The 15,638-nt window shown below is 35.4% G+C and overlaps 1 protein-coding gene across 2 annotated transcripts in view; it reads left to right on the top strand.

Annotated features, from left to right (window-relative positions):
* Positions 1–15,638, top strand: part of Spag16 (sperm associated antigen 16) — an 856,168-nt gene that overhangs the window by 609,320 nt on the left and 231,210 nt on the right. The gene's annotated exons all lie outside the window — the stretch shown is intronic.

Genomic DNA, 15,638 nt, shown 5'->3' with positions numbered 1-15,638 from the left:
TTACTTTTTACTTATTCACTTTGCATCTCGCTCACTGCTCCCACAACTCATCCCCCACCCCTTGTCTTCTCTTCTGTGCATGTAGGGTTGGGGGACGCTGGGTATCCTCCCACCCTGGCACTTCAAGTCTCTGTGAGGCTAGTCACTTCCTCTCTCACTGTGGCCAGACAAGGCAACTCTGCCTGAAGAACTTATCCCAAATACAGGCAATAGCTTTATCCTTTCCTAAATAGACCTTTGCTCTTCCAGAACCCTCAGCCTCAGCTCCTTGATTTTGATGTTCTCTGTGTATTGCCTCACTTCTCTTTCCCCAGAAACTATCACAGTGGTTTTACATCAGTCTTAAGACTTACCTAATTACTTTCCTGTCTCTTAAAAATTATTGTTCCTTGTTTTCTTATGTCATTTTCCAAATAACCATTTCTATTTTCTATTTTTAAAATGTTAATTTCATGTAAAAAAAAAAAAAAAAAGGTGTACCTGGTCGGTAGTGCTTTGGGACTTGCACAGAAAGTTATTACCCTTTGTTTTTTAATGTCAAAAGATCTAACCATAAAATGGGTAGTTGAAATTATAGTAGCATTCTTTGTAAAAAAAAAAAAAAAAAAAGTTATAGGTAATCATTCCTCCTAATAAAGATTAATGCTGGGCAGGCAATTTCAGGAAGATCTAAAATTCCTGACCAGCCTAGTCACAGAGAAACTTGGCAAAACCACAGTCAATCAATCAATTAAATCAATCAATCAATCAATCAATCAATAGTCCTGTTTTGAAGCCTAAAAGTTTATAACCCAATACGCAGTAGCAGACTCAACAACAAAAGGTACAAAGCAGAATATCACAATTCAGAACTGAACAACTCACAAAGCTCTCTCAGTATTTAATACCAAACTTTAGTTTGTACTCTATATCTCTTTGGTTTATTACGACATTTGCTAGAAATTTTACTTCCCTAATTGGACAAAACAGAAGGTTCCTGTGTGTGGTGGTTTGAATGAAAATGTCCCCTAAAAACTCAGATGATTGAATGTTTGACCATCACTTCTGCCCAGTTAATGAAACTGTTTAGGAAAGACTGAGGGGTGTGGCTTTGTTGGAAGAGCTATGACACTGGGAGCTGACCTTCAGGTTTTGAAAGCTCATGCCAAACCCAGTCTTGCTCTCTTTCTCTACTGACATGTTGAAAACCAGATGTGAGCTCTCAGCTCCAGGGCCATGAAGGCTTGTCACCATGTTCTCCACTATGATGAGCATGAACTAACCCTCTGAAACTATAAGCATGCCCTCAATTAATAGTTTTCTTTTGTAAATTGTCTTGGTTATGATGTCTCTTTACAGTAATAGAGCAATAGCAAAGACTGTATAAACACATCATAAAAGATTGCAGAAACATAACATGCCCTGCAATAAGGAAATACCAAGGGATCACATGGCCAGAATCTAGTTCACAGATGCCTGCTGTAAATGTGGGTAATCATCATGAAGACGATGTAAGCTCACTTCAAAGTCAACACACTGATCTTTAGTGCTTTAGAAAGAGGTTCACTGCAAAAGGCCTTAATTTCATAAACTGTTAGGAGTTTCTATTTCTTTTTGAATGAGGTTATAGTTTCAAAATTGTCCCAAGAGTAGGAACACCTTGTTATTTGCATAAGCTGTGTGATTTATGCGAGCCTTTTCTCTCCTTTGCTTCCAGGAATCCACTAATTTTGCAGTACATTGTCTGTGTTGGGGGTTGGGCTGCCCTTCCCTACATCCTGCCAGAGTATTATCTTCATTTTATTTAACACCCATACAATAAAAGTACTCTATATAAAAACATGAAAGAACTTTAGAGAAATGATAGCACTCTATGTGATGTTATACTGATTTAGGAGTATACCTTTTGTACAGATCTATAGAATATAGATCAGCAGCAGGACTGAATCATAGTGGCATTATGAACTTAGCTGGCCAGTTATAAGCATAGCATTCTGCTGGGAGATGCTCATAGAGGGGGAGACACTAACTTGTTCAAGAAGCTGGGGAGACACAGTAATCTTCCACTTCCCTTGACTGTGAACTGGAAAGTATTCTAAAACTGTAAGTCCTCAAAAAATAAAATAAAATAAAATAAAATAAAATAAAATAAAATAAAATAAAATAAAAAGATTCAGTGGCAATGTCTGGTATTTGTGACAGAGTTTAATCACAGTCTGTAGAGGGAAGTTTGAAAGTTTGCCTTGACTCACCAGACATAGATATGAGTTATTCATTTATTCATCCATTTGTTCAAATATTTTGCTAAGTATGTAAGCCTCAAATAGTACACATGGTGTACAGCAGTTCTTTCTAAAATAACTTTTTACAAAGATAGAAACGTGTTTAATTTGAAACCTCTAATGTGATACTCACCAACTACAGGAAGAAATGTTAATTATGGCTAATTAAAATTAAACTAAAAATTCTGTTCCTTGGTTGCCATGGTTACCTGTTTTAATTACTCACAAGTTTCAATTTCTTTTTTTTTTAAACAATCTAACGCAAGGAGGAAAAGACAGACTTGCATGCCAAAAAGAAAATTAATTTGCTTTCTAAGTTTTGTGACTGTTTATGAGAGCAAAAGGAGGAATATAACTGTACTCAGATAATTTTTAAGGAGCTGTACTGGAACCAAGGTGTAAGCACATATAATATCTACAAAACAAAGAGATTGTACATAGGAAAGGAACATCCCAGGCAGTAAAGGAAGCAAACAGAAATGTATATGTAAACATGTGTATGTGAGCACGTGTGTATGAGCACGTGTGTTTGTGTGAGTGAGCTTCTGTGTATATGTGTATGTATGAGTGAGCTTGTGTGTATGTAAATGTGTGTGTATGTGAGTGAGTGAGCTTGTGTGTATGTGTGCTTATGTATATGTAAACTGTGTCTGAGTATGTGTGTTAGTGAGCTTCTGTGTATGTGTGAATGAGGTTGTGTGTATATGTGTGTAAGCGTATGAGCTTGTGTGTGTGTGTCTGTGTGTGTGCTATAGGAACAGCAAACAGAGTAACATCTGAGGAAACTGTGTGATGATAAGCAGGAAGGAAGCAAGCCAACAGGGACTCAACTTTGTATTGTATGGGAAAATAGTACTTTTTTAGTGCAAGAGTGGAGAACAGTCTGTCAACAGTGTAACTGCTGGTTTTATGGACTCATATGTCTATGGTGAGGATGACACAATGCCCAGGCAATTCTTTATCAGTATCCCTGGCCCCAGTCACCTGCATTTCCTTCATTTCAGTTGGTAGAATCAAAGATGTCTCTAGACATTGTCTAAAGTCTTCTGGGAGAAAACATAATTGGCAAGTTTTATTGTAAGGATGGCCAGAAAAGGTCTAAGGTTGACGGAAGGGAACTTGCCTCAGGGTCCTTGTGTGAGGTAATAAGGGACCGAAATGAGGTATTCTTCAGAGTGGAATCAGAAGTGAAAATGCAGACTTAAATGTATATGTTTTTAACTGCAACCTTAAGAGTGTCTATCTGCTTCCCAGTGATCTAGACTTAGTGAAGACTACCGTAATGTACTGTTGCTCTCCCAATATAAGCTTCTGAGTTCATTTGATGCACACTCTCAATTAAGCTTTGGTGGTTTATTTCTTTCTAAGTTCCTGTGTAATGAAGGACTTCAAAGAACAAGAACATGAGCCTGATTCCTTTCATTGTTTTCTTCCAGGTGCCTTGATCTCATGCTCCTCTTTGCTTGGGTTCCACTCTGTGCAAACCTATGTATCCACATCTTGTGTCCACAAACACTCTAGTTCCTAACTCAAAGGTCATAGTCTTACTCTTTCAGAGAAACTATTCCTTGTCTACATTTAAAAAAAAGATATTTCCTATTAATTAACATTTAATGTATCTTAACATATGGTTCCCACCAGTAACATTCAAACTTGGTAGAACAAGAACTTATGGATGTTATGGTCATTCCTGAATGTCCATCACTCAAAACAGTGCCCAACAACTAAACTATATGTGATGAATGATGGAATGGGGTTTCTACTGCCAGAGATGCATTTGACAGATTTTATTCTCTTTAAGACCTAAGACCATCTAAATCACCATAAGAAAAAAAAAGTGTTCTGTTGTCCAGGGCCTAAGAAAATTGCCATATGATGAAACCCACTGACTTCCCTGAAAGTTTTGCTTTGGAAGTTCTCACTCAGATACCCATACTTATGTTCAAAATTCCTAATATTTTCTCATATGCACTAAATTAACATTCTTCCATACATGCTCAAAAAATTCTGATTTTTATACATTGTTATTCTCATAATGAATTCACCACATTTTGTGGAATAATATGTAATTTCTGATTTGTGCTTCAACATTATGACATTTTAAATATACATGATACCATCCACTCAGCTTTTTCTCTAATATTTGTCCACATTTTTAATCTATCTAAAAATGTTACCATTTCCAGAAGTCTGCCTTTTCTGATGAATCTAATCTTATTGTTTACTCTCTTGGAAGAAACCATTTCAGATCCCATACACTTGATTAGGTGTTCAGTGTCTAAACAACTAGGTACCTAAATATAGCATTTAAAGGAAATTCTTTCTTGTCCCTTTTTGATTCTATCTGATCATTAACTATAAGGTGACTGAAGTATCATTTCTCTTATGTCTATTTCTCCTGACCCCAAGGCAGGGGAACAAAAAAAAAACAAAAAAACAAAAAAACCCAAAACCGAACATACTTGTTGCCATAGGTATGTAGTCTCTACATATTTTTAGTTTTTCTTCTGCCTTATGCACTTAAACCCTAGCTTACTCGATTTGTACTTTGCTAATACACACTTGCTAGTATTCTGTTAGCTTTATTATCTATTCCATCATATTCTACCTCAGCTATAGAACATGCCCTTTAAGTTCTTAAATGGTATTTCATGAGCTTCACTTCCCCAAAGTATTCTAGTCAGTGTAAAATGTTTTTCATGTTAAGAGCCTTAGAATTGGGCCACCTATGTCAGACTACCATGGAGTGAATTCTTTGCCTATGTTTTACTAGATAGGGTTTAGGCAAGTTATATGATACACTGTAAGCCTGGATTTTTTTTTTTTTAATGTAATGGAACATGGGTCTTCTCTATATAGGTGAAAACCCGGGTGAGAAGCAAACCACTTTAAGTTTGTAGAAAATTATGCCATTTTGTAGTTGTATGTATGTTGCACAGGTTCTAGGCCATTAGCTTTTAGCTTTTCAGCCCCCATGCTCCCATGGATCAACTTATAATAGTCATTAATGTCTAACAATTTGTTGAGAAGAACATATTTTCTTTTTTTTAACCAACATAAAATTTTATTGGTTATTTGGGAATTTCATATAATGTACATGAAGACAGAGGAGGAGAAAAGAAAGAAGAAAGAAGAAGGAAGAAGGAAGAGGAGGAGGAGGAGGAGGAGGGGGGAAGAGGAGGAGGAGGGGGGAGGAGGAGGAGGAGGAGGAGGAGGAGGAGGAGGGGGGGAGGAGGAGGAGAAGGAGGCAGAGGAGGAGGAGGAAGAGGAGGATAAAAAAGAAAGTCTAATTTGGGTTGTCCATATACTCACTGAAGCATGGCCAAACTCCCAGTAGCTCCTCAAAGAAAATTCAGTCCTTGTCCACTCCAGCCCCACACCTACACCTGGCAGAAACTAATTATGGAGAGTGATGCTTCAGCATCCTTATCACAAATTTTAAGCATTCTCTTCAATGACTTCTCATCTAGGCTGTGACTTGGGGAGTGGGGTGGTAAGGAGGTAGGGGTTTTCACAGAAGCCTTCTATGTCTCTCTTTCTCAACTGCAGTCCCACAGTTGAAAAAAAAAACCACAGTATTTTTCTAAACACAGCAGTTTTACCCACTTCTTTACAATCATTGACATTTGCTCCTTTAATCTTGAGCTCTTTGGCATTCTTAGATTTTACCTTCTCCCTCTATTTTAATTCTGAACTTAGTTGCTGTATCTGTCTTTACCATTGGGTACCAAGGGAATTGTATAATGAGCTATTGTTTAATGCTGCATAGACCTGTCCTAAGACACATGCTAATGTATCAGTACTAAAAATGTTTGAAATACTAATTTTCCCCCTAATGATCCTAAGCATTTTCTTATGGTTATACCTTAATACTGAGCTGCAGGTCATTACCTCCACACATTGAACGCAGCCGATGTTTCTGTGGCTTAATGTTCCTACCATTTGCTTGATGACCCTGTGCTCCTGTCTGTTTTATGAGCAGAATCTTGGGGAATGAAAATGAGGTCACTCAGTGGGCTTTATATGCAAAGTTTGCATTTCAGTGTTTATTTGAAAATATTTATGATGTTAAAAAGTGGTAACACAAAACTAGAATTCTCAAAATGCAAAAGTGCAAATAAAGTTGCGGTGAATCATTCTAATGCTTAAACACAAGCATTTCAGTTTGAGATTTTACCATATTCTTTTCAATGTCTTTTTTTTCTTTCTGTAGCATAAAATAAAACCTAAACAATTTTCTTTGTTACTGCTTTGATTGAATTACTTGTCTACATCTTTCTTGCAATAATAATGTTTATAATGCCATTATAATTGTAGTTATAATACTGGATATATATGTCTGTTGTTTTTATATATATGTATATGTGTGTATTTTCTCATCACAATTTTTTATATCTTATAATTGTAAATAATAATGTGAGGAAAGTTTACATTACAACTGTTTATTTGAGATATTGACCTAAATATACTCTACTGTGGGAATATTTTTAATATTATTAAATATTTTTAACATGTTATTCCACAATAGGATAATCTATAAATAAAACAAAGTAATATAGATAAACACTCTTTTTTTCTTTTTTTATTGGTTATTTTATTTATTTACTAGATAATCTCTCAAAGTCCAAATAAACCATCGATTTACATTATTTCATCCAGGTAATTCTAGGAAAGTTGTATTAAGATATTTTAAATTATTGTCTTCATTTACACAATGAGACTGTGCCTGATGATGCAATGCTACAAATAGTACTAAGCAGATATCATGGTAATAAAATTTATTTATTCTAGCTGTTAGTTAGTGAACCTACAGCAAATAAGAGTCTGCAACACGCCCTCTTCAAAACTAGTAAAGTCACTACAAATCTAAATAAGTTGATATCCAAAATATGATATGTTTTAACTGAATATTCCAAACTCCTGTGAAATACAGTCAAAGTAACTTGCCCATTAGCTCACAGACAAAGCTTCATTCAGAACCAATTTCAAATGACATTGGGATTATGCTGAAGGCAAAACACAAACACCACACATATGTCCATTTTACCTGTTTTTGCCATGACCTACCTGAAAATAAGAGTAAGGTTATATGTGCACATGTAGGTCTTGCATGTTCTGAAACCTAATCAGAGAGAAAAGATTTTTTCTCTCAATATGAATTCAGAAAATATAAAAAGGATTGTTGTTGATGCTATTTGATCCAGACATACATAGACATTTATTTTATGTCTTAGGAAAGGAATGGATATTAAAGGAATCCATCCATGGTGTAGGGAATACAAGACCGTTCTTCTCAAGAGAGAAGATGGCAAACCCATGGCCATCAGAGAGACAATCATCCTGAAAATCAAGTCGCCTGAATTTCATCCATAGAAGTCACTGATATTTGAGCTAGCTTAATTTAATGTCATCTCTCCTTCCTTATTTTCTATTCACTTTCTGAAACTTTACATCTCTGTAGTCGACTGTGGAGTGAAATAGTACTATACTGGAAGGAGGAATTATGATCCTGTGAGAGGGAGAAGAAAGAGACAACATCCACTCTCACACAACGTTTACTAAAGTGTGTTGTTCTGCTTGTTCTGTTTTACTGCTAATAATGGCATTGTCCAGGTTCTCTAGAGAAACAAGGCTAAGAGAACCAATATATATTACAAAGGGGCTTTATCAGACTGGCTTTTCAATATATGATAGATAGTTCAATGGCTGCCTGTAGATTGAGAGAATGAGAGCCTACTTGGTGGCTGTTCAGCCTACCAGGTGTGTTGAGGTCCCAGGATGGTGCTGAAAACATGGAAGATTCCTGTAGAGTCACACACAGGTCTTTGGTAAGTGTTGGAAAAACACAGGGCCTGGGTACTGATGTCAGCTGAGAATGGCAACCCATTTTGTCCAGTATAACGGGACAGAAGTACTCAGCAGCAAGAAGCAGAGGCAAGGGTGCTGCACGCCATGTGTGTTTCATGGACTTCTGTCTTTAGGGTCAGCTGCTGCTGGAAGAGTCCTGCACTGGTTAATTTTTATGTCAACTTGATACAAGTTGAATTCACCTTCAAGGAGAGAACTTCAAGATCTCCATAAGATTAGACTGTATACAAACCCATAGGGAATTTTTTTTACTTAGTGATCAATGAAGGGAGGGCTCAGCTTACTGTGGGTGGGGGCCATCCCTGAACTGGAGATGCTGGGTTCTATACTAAAGCAGGCTGAGCAAGCCATGAGGAGCAAGCCAGGAAGCAGAACTCCACATTGCCACTACATCAGCTTCTGCCTCCAGGTTCCTGCTCTCTGTGAGTAATTGCCCTCATGGCTTCTGATGATGAACACTGATATGAATGTTTGGTCGAAATAAACCCTTTTCTCCAACATTGATTTTCTTCAAAGTGTTTCATCACAGCAATACTAATTCTAAGACAGAGGATGCTATTTGCCCCTCAGCTAACTTATTGAAAATGCTTTCTCAGATTCTCCAGAGGACTATGTTTTAATTCCAAATCCAATACAGTTGAGAATTAAGATCAACCATGGCACTGATCATTGTTAATCTCTTACAGTGACTAATTTATAAATTAAACTTTCTTTATCCCAGGTATGGCCACATAGAAAACATTTATATAGTAAAGTTTAATAATTAATATATATTAATTTATATATTAATTATATATTAACTTATACATTAAATTATATATTAATTTATATATTAATTATATATTAATTTATATAGTGAGGCTTATGGCATCCATTGGTGGGTATTAAAATATGTTACTTATAGATAGAGACACAATTGTTGTTGCTATGTTTTACAGAAAAGAGTTCTAGGGACTGGAGAGATGACTAAGCAGTTGACAGTATTTGTGACTCTTGAGTGAGACTGGGTTCAGTTCCTAGTGCTCATATGGCAGCTCACAAGTGCCTGTACCTCCAGCTTTGGGGATTTGATGCTCTTGTCTGGCCTTTAAGGACACTAAACACTCACACAGTACATTTTACATACATGCAGGCACTCACACATACATATTTTGTCTGTCCTTTGTTTTGTGCATTTCTCATTTAAATAGTAGGTTTATTCCTCTGTTATTACTGGTTTGGTATTTTCCTCTTGTTTTTTTCTTTTCTTTTCTTTTCTTTTTTTTTTTTTTTTTTGTACTTATATGACTTTGTTGTAGTTATTCCATTTTTACTTTATTTTTAGCTGATTTCAAATTTATTTTCGTTTAAAAATTCAGTTTTCTAAAGAATTTTCAATTAGTGTGAAGTCCTTTTAGCATCTGGGGACTTTTTTTCAGCATGTGCCATATTTTAAAATGGTCCCTCTTGGAGCTGAGAGATGGATTCCTCAGTTATTGCTTGCTCTGCACACATGAGAATCTGAGTTCTACTCTGGCAGTCAGGTAGACAGAAATCTCACTGCAAATGACTGTAATCTCAACCCCAGGGAGGCAGAGACAGGCAGTTCCTTGGGCTTATTATCCAGCCAGTATAGCCAATGTTGATCAGTAAGAAACACTGATTCAAAACACAAAAAGGTGTGCAGTTATTGAGGAAGACACCTAGAGACAGCTAAGCTCTTGTCTCTACCCCAAACACAATCCTGTACCCTTGACCATGATTCGCCTTTAATGCCCTAATGCTTCTGATTATGAAGTTTTCCCTTGAAACTATTTCTTCTTATCTTCTTTTGACAAACAGTTCAGGTTATCCGTCTGTACCTTCTATGGGGAAATCTGTAGCTTTTGATTTTGATGGGTATATTACATTTGTTAGCTGAATTTAATTGTAGATGTGCATAAATTTCTATCATGATCCAGTTGTTTCTCTCCAGAAAAATATGTAGGCAACTGAACATTGCATTTATTTTAAGTCTTTTTAAAATAAATATATGCAGGGACTGGAGAGGTAGTTGGTTGCAGAGAACCTGAGTTCAGTTCCCTAGCACCTACACTGAGAGGCTGGCGATCACCTATATCTTCACCTGAGTGTGTATGACATCTTCTTTTGGCATCTGCAGGTGCTTATATGCACATTGACATACAAACATTTAAATGAAATATAAAATGGTTTTTTTTTCAAAAAGCATATGGATTTTTCATTAATGTCTTCAACTTTATTAAAAATAGAATAAAAATCCCTCAAATGAGTAAATTCTAAACTTGTCATTTACATGGTACATTTTTTTTCTCTTTTACCTCCCAGTTGTTTTGTTAACCTAATGTGATTTTTATATAATTGCAGCTTTCAAAGAAAATATGGCCTTTGTTATTTTTCATTTCTTCTGAAATTGTCTGGTCTACATACATTTTCACATAATTGCTGGTTCTATATATTTATTAATATTGAATTTTGTTTTAGTTTAGACTTTGTGTTGTTGTTGAATGTGTATATACTTTTTGTTTTTCTTGCTTCACCTGTCATTTTGATAGATAAATCTTCAATTACTTGGGAAATATTAATTTTAATGCAGCTTAATGGTGGAATGTTTGCCTAGCATATTTAAGATTTCAATACCCTGTAACTAACAGACACACATACACCCAATACATGCACACACTCATACACATGCATGCACACACACACTCACGGTCATGTAAGTGTGCATATGCACACACAGCTTTTTATTGAAAATGAATTCTGGTTGTTGCTTTCACCTCTTGTGCTCTTTGTTTTCATTTTCATACCCCTTCTATGGAGAACAGCCCTGTAGCTCTTTGCCCAGGTTGTCCAGCAAACCCAAGTTCCTCTGTATTGTAAGTCTTGCATTAAAGATGCAGAAACTTTACTTTGTGGTATTGACATCACTTATCCAGTAACTCAGTGTGCCATTGGGTTCTGAACCAGATTATAAGATTCTTGGTAAATCCAAATTCTCTCAATTTATCACTTACAAAGTGTTATTTCTAGAAACTGTGGCCAGAAACTTTTGTCCAACTTTTGTCTCATTTGATTGGGAAACCTTAGCACTACTCATGGCTTAGCAGTAACTTGGGGTTTGTCTCCCATCTAACACAAAGCTGTTTCTGACTCTGTTTCCCCATAAAAGCTGAAGGGCCAGTCACTTCTGAACCAGAGCTTGAGAGCCACAGTTTCATTCTTACTGTGTTACTGTTTTATCTTTCTTTTCCTTATTATCCTTTTATCAAACTGTTTAAGCCCTCTATCTTCAAAATCATAATTTTTGCCCAGTTCTACCTTTGAGACATAGGGAAGCTCATTGGACAACACAGATGCCATACAGAAAGAGATGTGAATGCTGGCTGTTCATCTGTCTACTGTGTGGACTAGAGACAATTTAGTCTCTTTGTGGCTTAGTTTCTTCATCCACAAATGCAGGGAATCACCAGTTACCAACCATTGTGTTTATTTTTATAAATGCTTAGGATACTAAATAACACACAGTAATTATTTAATTAGTAGAAGTTGTTGTTATTATTATTACTATTATTATTAATTGCACTATTTGTAGGTATATTCTATAACCATGTAAATAAAATTTTGTATTCCTGGACCATCTTTAGTTGTATATTGTGAAATATAACAGAAGCCTGACAAACTATATGGTTGTGGTTATGACTCTTACGTATGATATTATTTATCAGGATACCCTAACGTAGCAGTTTTTAATGTGTGGGTCCTGACTTCTTTGGGGGTTTAATGGCCCTTTCACTTGGGTCACCTAAGACCAACAGAAAACACAGACATTTACTTTATGATTCATAACAGTAGCAAAGTCACAGTTACAAAGCTACAATGAACATACTTTAATGACTGGGGATGAACATAAATGAGAAGCTGCAGTAAAAGGTGGTACTCTTAGGAAGGTTGAGAACCTCTGCCCTAAGGTAAATGGTGATCCATGATGTGTGTTTATAATTTCTTTTTTATTCTTTGATCACAAAACATTTTTTAGAATGTCAGTTCTTAACTGTTCTGTGCATTTTAAAAGTAGCTTTTGAGTCATATGAATTTAACACTTACTCAGAGTTCTTTTCAAGTTCAAGAACATCGTACCCATGTCTTCCGTGATCAAACAAAAGCTTTGAATCCTAATCTGCAATAGAAGATCTTTTCTATAGAGAGTTGCACCTATTTATGACTTTCCTCAACATACCTGGAATATGACCCTTGTACCCAAAATGTAGGATAGTGTCTCAGTTTATAAAAACTGCATTAAAAAAATCACTGTTCCATGACACACATGTGTGTATGTGTTTATTTAATGGATATTATTCTCTTATGAAACAGTCTTATATTAACTGAAGCTATATATGACCCCATTAGCATTCCAGGTTTTCTCATTTTCTTGTGATATATAAATGAATATGCTGTGTTGTGAGAGAGTAGGGCAGTGAGCTAGCTTCCTGCAGCTATCCATTTCAACTTGGCATCATGAAGCTTCTAGCAGTCAGGTGACTGTATAACCACACAGGACACATTTCTTCCATATTAGATTATTGCTACAAATTCTGCTTATCCTTCTTTTGTATTAATAAACAAGGATTTTATCATAGCTTCTTTAACATATAAGTTTAGATGCAATATTGAAAGTGTCCAAAGTATTGTTGATATATGTGTTTTTAAATTTCCTTCAGTACATCATCATCATAAAATAGATTGGCCCACTGTTCCAATGCCTTATTCTATCTAACAAATGGCTTCATGTTTACATAGCATTTTTGCAATATAGGTTTTTGATTTTAGAGGTTGGAAGGCTGAACCAGGGCCATCAGAAATGGTGACTATTTGCCGGGAGGTGGTGGCGCATGCCTTTAATCCCAGCACTTGGGAGGCAGAGGCAGGTGAATTACTGAGTTCGAGGCCAGCCTGGTCTACAGAGTGACTTCCAGGACAGCCAGGGCTATACAGAGAAACCCTGTCTTGAAAAAAAACAAAACAAAACGAAACAAAAAAAAACCCAACAACAAAAACAAACAAACAAACAAAAAGAAATGGTGACTATTCATTTTCTATTTTGTATTTAAGTCACTTAGCTAAATTATACTTGTATTATTTAACTAATTTGAGTCTCAAGATTTTTGAAGTACATTTGTTATCATAATTATTATAATATTGTATGAATGTGGGCTCATGTGTGTCACAGTGAAGATGTATGTGCATCTCTGTATATGTGTTACTGTGCATGTGGAGAACAGAGGACAACTTTTGAGAGTCAGTTTTCTTCTATTATGGCTTACAGGGACAAACCAAGGTCACAAGGCTTGCATTGGAAGGGCCTTCTACCTGCTTGTCCATTTCAACAGGTCATTTAAGTCTGACAATAAAATTAATTTGTATAGCCATTGGTTTTAATATTTCTATAAGTTAAAAATATCCTTTAAAACACAGTCAATGCTGATAACTCTATACTTTCTTCATTCTCACTTGTTCAATTATTTAATAAAAGGTCAAATGCTAGCATGTAACAGGAACTAAGCCAGGTACTGGGGATTATAGACACAGTCCAAGCAGAAAAGAACTTCTTTATGAACTCTGTACTTGACTGTTCATTTCTGGACACTACATATTAGTATTGATGATGGAACAGAACCTAACCTAGAATTACATTTTAGAAACATTGTCAAAGCTAATGAGTTCTCAGTCTTTTACAATCTTGGACAATTTCATCTACTTCCAGAACATATTTTCTTTCAAATCTTGCTTAGTTTAGGTTAAGTACCTGACAAATATCATTGCCCTTTGTCTTATGAATTTTAGATAGAATGATTTTTTTCCTCATATCACAATCTAATCCTTCATTATGTCGCTCTGCCCCAAGATTTTTGAAGACACACTCCAGTTGTGTAATGCTATTCTAGATTGATATCCTGTTTTAAAGAGGGATGTAGGCTGATGTCCTTCCAGTTTGACAGAGGTGAGAAAAGGCAGTTTCTAAAGTCTTTAGGATATTTCAAATTCTCGATAACCCTTTTATCACCTACATGGTTTGTTTCTGACTCAAAACCATAAGAACTAAAGGGGTAGACTTGAACCAAACCAAAATATTAAAATCAACTCCATGGCTGTTATTATTTACCTTCTAATTTAATGGTTATTTTCATGGGGCTCCATTATGCTACAAATATCATAGGCTCTATATGTACCTTACCTGCTTGGTATAAATAAGTAGTTCTTTTATTCACTAGTATCATACAACTATCAAATCTAAATGTCTTAATAAGTTATTATGTTTGTTTCACTATAATACATCCTTAGTCATAGCCTCTAAGTTCTTAAGGCAATGAAAACCATGGTTAAATTATGGTCACCACTCAAAAGTTTGTAACTATTACTATGCATTCATTTTATTAAATCATGTAGCACATCACGTGGTTTATTAAAAGCATATTATAAATTGTTGAATAGTTTTAATATTTTAAACTACTGAACACTGATCATTTGATAGCAGCATTTTGGGGCATTAAACATAAAACCATTTTAATATTTATTTTTACCCAATATAAGTAAAGACACTAGTTATTTTAATTTTAAATGCATTTCCTCAAGGTTTAATACTCATTGTGGTAGGAAATATTTTTTAAATATTTTAATTTCCAGTCTCCAGACACAGTCCAAGTCAATAAACATGCCTGTGGTGAAAGGTGCACCCAAATTAAATTCTGATTAAAACTTATCTACTATCTTCTCTAGATTGAACCAAGATCCCACTTGTGATGTCTAAAGATGACTGAAAGTCTTTATATTTACAGAGAACTTTTTCTAATTTGTAACATTAACATTCCCCACTAAAACCTATGAAATGATCTTTCATTCTTCTGAAGTGAAACTCACTGATTCCTCACAATTCTTGCAAAATTTGTTTACATACTTGAGGACATTCCAAATTTTCTCTGCTCCGTTTAAGTCATAAAGTTGATTAAGCATCTCATTTGTTAGAATGGAAACACAACTTTTATATTACTTTGCCAATGACATCAGTTATGGAATTTTAACACTAATGGCATCCCTTGTACGAATGGTGTGTTTAGGGACATGGAAAAGATTCCCTTGAACTATTATTTATAGAAGTTGTTCAGTTATTACAGGAAGGACATCCTACTGGCAGTAAATAAGAAAAGAGCAAATATAACCTTGATTGAAATCACAAAATTGTTTAGTAATAAAGTTAATACCTTTAAGATTTTTGAAAATATAGAAAGAAGGGAAAGTTTTTTACTTGGCGATTAAAAAAAATCAAACTAGATTTTAAAGGGGGAACTGTAAAACCAATTGAAAAGAGTCAGTCTAGGGAGTGACTGTGAACAGTGATATGGTTCTAATGTGCCTGACTCACTGCACTTATGAATGAGCAAAGAAATTGAATGCAAAACAATGAGATTGAGTGTAGATTCAGAGCAGAAACCTCTCTTGCCTATCATCTCATTC

The sequence above is a fragment of the Arvicanthis niloticus genome, chromosome 3 (assembly GCF_011762505.2).
Source record: "Arvicanthis niloticus isolate mArvNil1 chromosome 3, mArvNil1.pat.X, whole genome shotgun sequence".
In the NCBI taxonomy this organism is placed as follows: Eukaryota; Metazoa; Chordata; class Mammalia; order Rodentia; family Muridae; genus Arvicanthis; species Arvicanthis niloticus.
Note: the sequence above shows the minus strand (reverse complement) of the source record. Positions and strands in the feature narration are given on the sequence as shown.